The sequence below is a fragment of the Panthera onca genome, chromosome C2, assembly GCF_046562875.1.
Source record: "Panthera onca isolate mPanOnc1 chromosome C2, mPanOnc1 haplotype 2, whole genome shotgun sequence".
Lineage (NCBI taxonomy): Eukaryota > Metazoa > Chordata > Mammalia > Carnivora > Felidae > Panthera > Panthera onca.
In genome coordinates, this window is record NC_138347.1 from 126204394 (window position 1) to 126212342 (window position 7949).

Consider the following 7949-nt stretch of genomic DNA (forward strand, 5'->3'; position numbering starts at 1 on the left):
GTGAACCACCAGGCACATTGCTCAAAGTTCTGCCCACTGGGAGAGTTTCCCTCCACCACTGTCCATCAGGGATGTCCCAGAGAGGAGTAATAGTGCCACAGCTGTCCATTTTTGTATAGTACCTACATAATTATAAACCAGGCTCATGTCTTCACTTCCTCTGTCAACTGATCACAGGAAACTCCTCATAAGGCCAAAGGTTCAGGCTAAAAGGGAGAAGTCAATGTTCCAAGAGTGGGGATCACGGACACTTGGGCTACTTCCTCATATAACTCACTTGTGACGTTAGGGCCTGCTCAGGCCCAATCACATGTATATGCTACTTCCATTTCACGATGGAGTGCTGTTGTGTCCAACTTTATGGCTTGGTGTGTCAAATGATGCCCAGTTCATGACTGACAGTTCAGGTCACATGGTAACTTTGTTGCCCATGGTTAAGCATTCTGTCTCTACTAAATCCCAGAGCAGGCCAAGAGCTCCTTCTCAAAAAGAATGTAGTTATCTGCTGAAGATGCCAGAGCTTTGCTACAGAATCCTAAGGGCCTATGCAACGATTCACCTGTAGGGGCATGCCCAAGGCTCCAAACAGCATACTTACCTGCCACTGACAGTGCAAGCCCCATTGGATCTGCTGAAGCATATGGTCCAAGCAGCTGAGAGGCTCACATAGCAGCCTGGACCTGTTGCAGAGCTGTCTCTCATCTGGGCCCAACTCATAACTAGCAGCTTCTTGGGCCACTTGGTAAATGGGCTAGAGTAACACACTCTATGAAGAATATGTTACCTCCAAAATACAAAGAGGCCCACTAGGGAGGTGCCTGGGTGGCTCAGTCAGTTGGGCGTCCGACTTCAGCTCAGGTCATGATCTCTCGGTCCATGAGTTCGAGCTCCATGTCGGGCTCTGTGCTGACAGCTCAGAGCCTGAAGCCTGTTTCAGATTCTGTGTCTCCCTCTCTCTCTGGCCTTCCCCCATTCATGCTGTGTCTCTCTCTGTCTCAAAAATGAATAAACGTTAAAAAAAAATTTTTTTTTTAAAAACAAAGAGGCCCGCTAGGCATTATGCCACAATTATGGTTGTAGGAGAGGCCAGATGCAACAATTTTACCCTTCACCTTGGAAAAGATATCTCAACAGACCCTGTACTACTGGGCCCCTAGAAATTTCACTGAGATAGAAGGCCCCTGAATTTTAATCAGATTTATTTACCACCCTCTAATACATACATATTTTACCACTAAATTTAGAGTAGTTGCTCCTTCTTGTTCACCAGATCCAATCAGCATCATGTTATCAATGTAATGGACCAGTGCAATATCTTGTGGAAGAGAAAGGTGGTCAAGATCCCTATGAACTTCCTTTCCTGGTTGTGGCACTAAGCGGTGAGGAGGTCTTCTCTACATTCACAGCCACACTGTCCATGCAGGTCTTTAGATGCAAGAAGATGGCCACAGCACTGGTGCACTGCTAATGGAGCAATGGTCTCATCAAGTTGAATGGACAGCCCCTGGAGATGATATAGTCTCACACACTGCAATACAAGCTACTGGACCTTGTTCTGCTTCTGGAAAAGGTGCACTTTGCCAGAGTAGACATCTGAGTCCAAGTGAAGGGTGGTGGTTACATGGCCCAGATGGATTTACATAATCCACCTCCAAAGCCTCAGTGGCCTATTATCAGAAGTACATGGATGAGGCTTCCAAGAAGAAGATCAAAGACATCCTCATCCAGTACCACCAGACCCTGTTGCTAAGTGATCCCCAGCACTGTGAATCCAGAAAGTTTGGCAGTCCTGGTGGCCATGCTCACTATCAGAAATCCTACCGATAAGCCCATCATGAGAATCAGGGTTCAACTTTGTAACAAACAACTGTCACAGGGGAAAACAAATCTCTGTGAACTAAATTATGACACAGGGCTGGAAAGTTGATATACCCTTGAGGTAGGATAGTGAAGGTGTATTGCTGGCCTTGTCAGGCAAAAACAAACTGCTTTGGTGATCTTTACTAACAGGTATTGAGAAAAAAGCAATGGGCAGATTAACAGCTATACACCAGGTACCAGGGGATGGGTTGAGTTACTAAAGCAATGAAAACACCTCTGGTACAGCAGCTGCAACTGGAGTTACCACCTGGTTAAGCTTATGATAATCCATAATCCACTGCCATTCCCCAAGATCCATCTGTCTTCCAAATAGGTCAAATAGGTGAGTAAAATGGGGCTATAGAAGGAATCACCACCCCCGCATCTTTCAAGTCCTTGATGGTAGCACTAACCTCTGCAATCCCTCCAGGTACTTGGTATTGCTTTTCATTTACTGTTTTCCTAAGTAAGAACAGTTCTACTTGGCCTTTCCCATCCTAATAGCCCCCATTCCACCAATGATGGAACCAGTGTGGGGATTCTGCCAGCTGCTAAGTATATGTATTCCAATTATGCATTCTAGAACAAGGGAAATAAACACAGGATGTGTTCATGGACCCAATGGGCCCACTATGAGTCAAATCTAAATTAAACCTCCATTAGTCACATGACCTCCATAACTCCCTACCCTTGACTGGTAGGACACAATGACATTTTGGGTCTCCTGGAGTTAATTCAGAGTCAGTATCCAGTATCCTGGGTCAATTCAGAGTCAGTATCCAGTAATCCCCAAAGCCCTGATTATTTCCTTTCTCCAGTGCACAGTTGCCCTCCCAGAGGCTATAATTCCCTTTGGGGAAGGCTGGGAGGAAGACGAGTAGTATAAATTTTTGGTTGTATACCAAAGTCCTTCCTAGAGGGGATCTAGCCTCCCCTTCATTCACAGGGTTCTGGGTTTATAAACTGGCTCACATTTGGGAATTGATTGAGGAGCTGTGACTCTGTTTTTATAATTCAGGTTAAACTTGTTCACTTAAAAGTTTTCTTATACAGAGCAAGTAAGCATTTAGTAGGCTTCCCACCTACTTCTAGGAATACCACGAGCAAATAGCTAATGCCAGAGGTCAGTACGAGTTGGACTGTTCTGATTGCTGCTTTGACTCTGCTGTCCACTACAGTAACCACACTCACCTTGCCTTTGGCAGTTGAGCACCACCACTTCACCCCTGCCACCCCAAGATCCAATTACTCCCACTGTATTTAGGTTTCCCAATTTCATGACTACAGCTCTCACTAGGCCTGGTCTACAGAGAAGAGCAATCACAGAGTTCTACAGCAAAATGTATGTCTTCTGTACCTTCCCAGTGTGAGTGAGTAAATCTTAAATGACAGATCCACTCTAACATTCTAATCTCCCCAAGCTTTTGAATCCCTTTACGTTAAGCCAAGACAGGTCAGTCATTTCTAATTTGCTCACTGTGGGCCGCCTTTTGGTCCGTTTATGTCAACCAAACAGTTACAGCCCTTCCTAACTCCTTGAGCTGCAACATAAATGCAGTATCTCTGCTTAGTGCACCTGTATCAATAAATCCCACATGATCCAAATTAATGTTCCTTCCACTATTACCTCACACCCTCCATTCCCACACACATTCCCCAGATTTCTGTCTACACAAATTAGAAAACTCAAGTAGTTCTTTTGGAGTATAGTGCATCTCCTTATGGGTCACACTTTGCACCTCATCTTTAGGGACTGGTGGGATTTGAGTCTAGTTATAGGTCTAGGGACAAAGAAGGGAGGTGGAGGTGGGGCCTAAGGAAACTCACCATTGTCACCATTGTCTGGCAACTGCCTCAGGGGAGGGGAGGCCATTATAGTTTCCTCAGACAAGGCAAAGTTAATTCTCTCAGTAGGGAATCTCTACCACTAGAGGTGGGAAGGCAGCTTCTACTGGGGGGCAGGGAGGCCTCTTCCACAGGCAAAAAAGATTCATCAAAATTTAGGGGCTCAGGGTGCCTGGACGGCTCAGTCCATTAAGTGTCTGACTTCGGCTCAGGTCATGATTTCGCAGTTTGTGAGTTCCAGCCCAGCACTGGGCTCTGTGCTGACAGCTCAGATCCTGGAACCTGCTTTGGATTCGGTGTCTCCCTCTCTCTCTGCCCCTCCCTGTGCATGCGCACCTGCTCACTCACTCTCAAGCTCTGTCTCTGTCTCTCTCTCTGTCTCTCTCTCTCTCAAAAATAAACATTTTTTTTAATTTTTCAAAAAATAATTTAGGGGCTCAAATTCCCCAGCTTCATCAGGGACTTCATCCCACACACCTCCAACCCAACTTACAGGATCCCATTCTTTCCCAGTATGCCCTCACTTTAATACCCTGCAAGGCTGGGAGTTCAATTTACATTATAATTCAGCCAATTGCAGGGTAAGATTCTGCATTTGATTTTCAGCAATTTCAACTCTTCAGCTATAGTAGATAAGAGTCTCCTTCAGGGCACACATAGAAGTTTTCAGGTGATTTACGTGGCATTTGACCTGGGGATTCAAATCCCTGAGTTCATCCTTTTCTTTTGCCACTTTGTCCAGCAACATTAGAAGCAACCAGCCAATCTCATTAGATTTGTTATTTTTCAAAAAATGTTAGAAAGTATTATATACACAGTTACCCAGTTCCTTGATTAGTGGATGATTAAGAGCATCCAATAAAGATATTTTGTATATCTTTATTGCCAACTATGCCATGAATTATCAGTGTTCTCTTTACTAGAGGAAATAAAGTCATTAGCATCTCTAAATCTAATCAGATTAGAGAACCAATTCCAGAAACCCCAGAACCAATTCAGAAAACTCATCCTTAAAATTCTTTTCTTCTAGAACCACTCTATCAAAATCTGTATTGGTCTGGGAGATAGATGGGTGAATAGATACATAATAAGGAATTGGCTCATGTGATTATGGAGACTAAGAAGTCCCAAGATCTGTACTTGGCAAACTGGACACCCAGGACAACACTGGTGTAAATTCCAGTCTGAGTCTGAAGGCAAGAGAAAACTGTTATCTCTGCTTGAAAACAGGCAGAGAGAGAATTCTTTCTTACTCAGCCTTCTTATTCTATTTAGGCCTTCACTGGATTGGATGAGGCTCACCCACATTGGGGATGCCAATCTGCTTTACTCAGTCTACCAATTCAAACGTTAATCTCACTCAGAAAAACCTTCACGGACACACCCAGAATAATGCCTATCCAAATATCTGGGCACTCCCATGGCCCAGTCAAGTTGACATATAAAAGTAACCATCTAAAGCTGGAAAAATAAAATTAATTGCCTACATCATGGAGTTACAATCTGAAAACTTCAACAGAAAAGCTTACAAAGAGCTCACAAAAGTGCCCATAGAGAAAGAGTTTAGCTTTAAACCTCAGCCAGTCCCAGGGAATCAAACCCAGCTTTCAACTGTTCCAATCACGTAAACCCTTCCCTGAGCCCCTTCTTGAAATCCAGTATCAGACAGGCCCACAATGGCAGCAGGAGAAGGAGGAAGAAGTAAAAAAAGAGAGATGGAAACAGACCACAAACTTCCCTGAAGTAAGGGACCCCACCTGCTAAAGACAAAAGAAGGTTTCACCCTCATATATGTTCAAAGTTTTTATTACTATCTGGGAATAGGTGATTTTAGTTATGAACTGAATTAAAGTGATTGAATTAAAGTAACGATAGAGCTTTCTATCACCGAAGAGTGACCAAAAATGTCATCGATTGGCAAGGAAAAAAACTACCCCCACTAGATAAATTTTAAAAGAGGGTGGGGGACACTCCATGAGTCAGTAGATTTTCAAAGCGATTACTTCCATCTCTTGTGTTATGAATTTTTCTGTTTGCTGAGTCTGTGAAATATCCCTCATAATGGATTCCATCATGTCCTTTGTCATTTTTCTTTTATAGCTCATTCTGCATGGGAGTGTTTTCCTCGAACAAGTCGTTCCACGGTAGGTACTTTTGCAGCTGCCTTAGCCCATTCTTCCCAGTTTGCACACCTGGGACCAGGTCTTATGTTCTGGAGTTTCAAGTGTTTGCTCTCAGCCAACAAAATTCCTGGTGCCACACTCCTGTGCAGAACCAGCCAGTTCTCATTTTTTAACAAAGATGTCCCTTTTTCTTCCTGCACCCTGGGCAATAGCACATTTCTGGAGTGTTTTCAGTCACCATTCACTAAGTAGACAAGACAAACAGCCCCAGCCCCATGCAGTGAGCACAGGTCCACTCTCCTGCCAAGTGTGAGGTACACTCATTTCCATTCCCACATGAGCTTTGAAGCCCAACCTATGTATACCCAGTTCCTTATACACTTGGGCTACACTTCATCAGCTTACTCCATAGATTTATTCTTCACTATTGGTCCACAAAGACCACGTGTGTGCATGCATGCATGCATGTGTGTGTATGTGTGAGAGAGAGAGAGAGACAGACAGAGAGACAGAGAAAGATAGAGAGTCCTCTGTGTTTGGAGGAGGTTACAGAGAGGGTTTGTGTGCTCACTCTGCCAACTTGATCATATTTCTTCAAGTCATGCCTCAGACACTGCTGAGCTACTAGACAAGCAGGTTGTATATCCCAGCCCAAGTCACCTCAGTTCAGCAACATAGCAGACAAGCCCATTTCTACAAGTAACTACATTTTGCCTTAGTGATGGGAGGCACTTGCTTATTACTGGCTTTGGCAGAAATCCCTCCCTCTCTTGTCCTGCCTGCTCAGAAGAGCGGACGCCTCTCCATGACAGCTGACATAGGACAGGCTGTTCCACATTCTGGAGAAACACAGTGCCAGAAGCTCCCCCAAGCCCTCCCACGCACAATAAGGAACTTCAGAGGTGACTCAACTTTCAGGTAAAATCTCAGACGCAGACGCTGATACCACATAGGTCGGCTGGCTACTCCAACAAGCTCGGAAGGCTCTGAGCCTCCAATGCTCTCACCAGGCTCCTATTCTTTCCTGCAGCTGCACCATCAGCCCAGCCTGGCTCAGCCTGGCTGATCAGCCCAAGCCTTGAAGCTCCAACAAACAGGGTAAGAAAGACAAGAAGAGGGGCCTGAGCACTCCCACTGGAGCAGGTAGAGAGTCCAGACCCAGAGAGGCAACATGGATGCCTCAGGAACCACATCTGCTTGACATAGAATCAGCCCATGGAGTCACACCCCTCAGGCCTCAGCAGCCATACACACCTTCCTTGAGAGCAGAGCAACTGGCCAATCAGCAAGAAGTTCAGCTGACTGGAATCACGGAGTACCAACTATCCACCAGACATTGCACTAAAAATTTTACATATATTTTCTCATTTACTATCTACCCACCATGATTGGGGAGGTAATGTTAGCTCCATTTTCCAGATGAGTAACTGAAGCTCAGAGAGGTTAAGTAACTTGCCCAAGATCACACAGCTATTAAGTGATAAGAGTCATAATTCAAACCCAGGGAGTCTGAAGCCAAAGCAGTGCTACTGGTCCCTCTGCTCTCACTGCCTCTGGCAGTGGGGTTCTCCAGGATGTTGAGCTAGTGCACCCCACATCAGTTCTCACGGAGAGGTGTCTGCTCCTCTGGGAGGGACAAGAAGACACTGGGCCTCTGTCTAGGCAATAGGGAGTAAAGGAAGGCTGCACCATGGAAAGCGAGAGACATTCTCCAACCGTACAGAGTCAGAGCCACAGGACCCCCAAGGATCCCATTTACCCTGGGGTCCCAATGTTCACCTGCAATCAAGACTCCCAGGTGTCTCATGTTGGAGGGCACCCCAAAGGTCCAGTGCAGCCCTACCCTTGCAAGGCAGTCCAGATGCCCCCAGCTCTGCCTTCAGGGGGAATATGGGCATTTGTGCCATTTAGGGCTTGGAATTAGGCAAGATGCCAGGTAACCCCAGTGGCCTGCTTCTGTGACCCAGTCTCTCCCATAGCTGCCTGGTTGCAGGTCCCTGGCTTCTCTGACCTGCACTGCTGGCAAATGCACAGCCTGCATTGTGCCAGGCAGCCTTTGCCCACAAAGGCACTCCGGACCTTTTGGGTTCAGCCCAGTCCCAAAAACCTACATGGCCCCTG

At 45.7% G+C, this 7949-nt stretch overlaps 1 pseudogene; it reads left to right on the plus strand.

The window, feature by feature from the left end:
• Positions 1-1233: 1233 nt before the first annotated feature.
• On the plus strand, positions 1234-2307 carry LOC132682705 (small ribosomal subunit protein uS9 pseudogene; annotated as a pseudogene).
• Positions 2308-7949: the final 5642 nt, after the last annotated feature.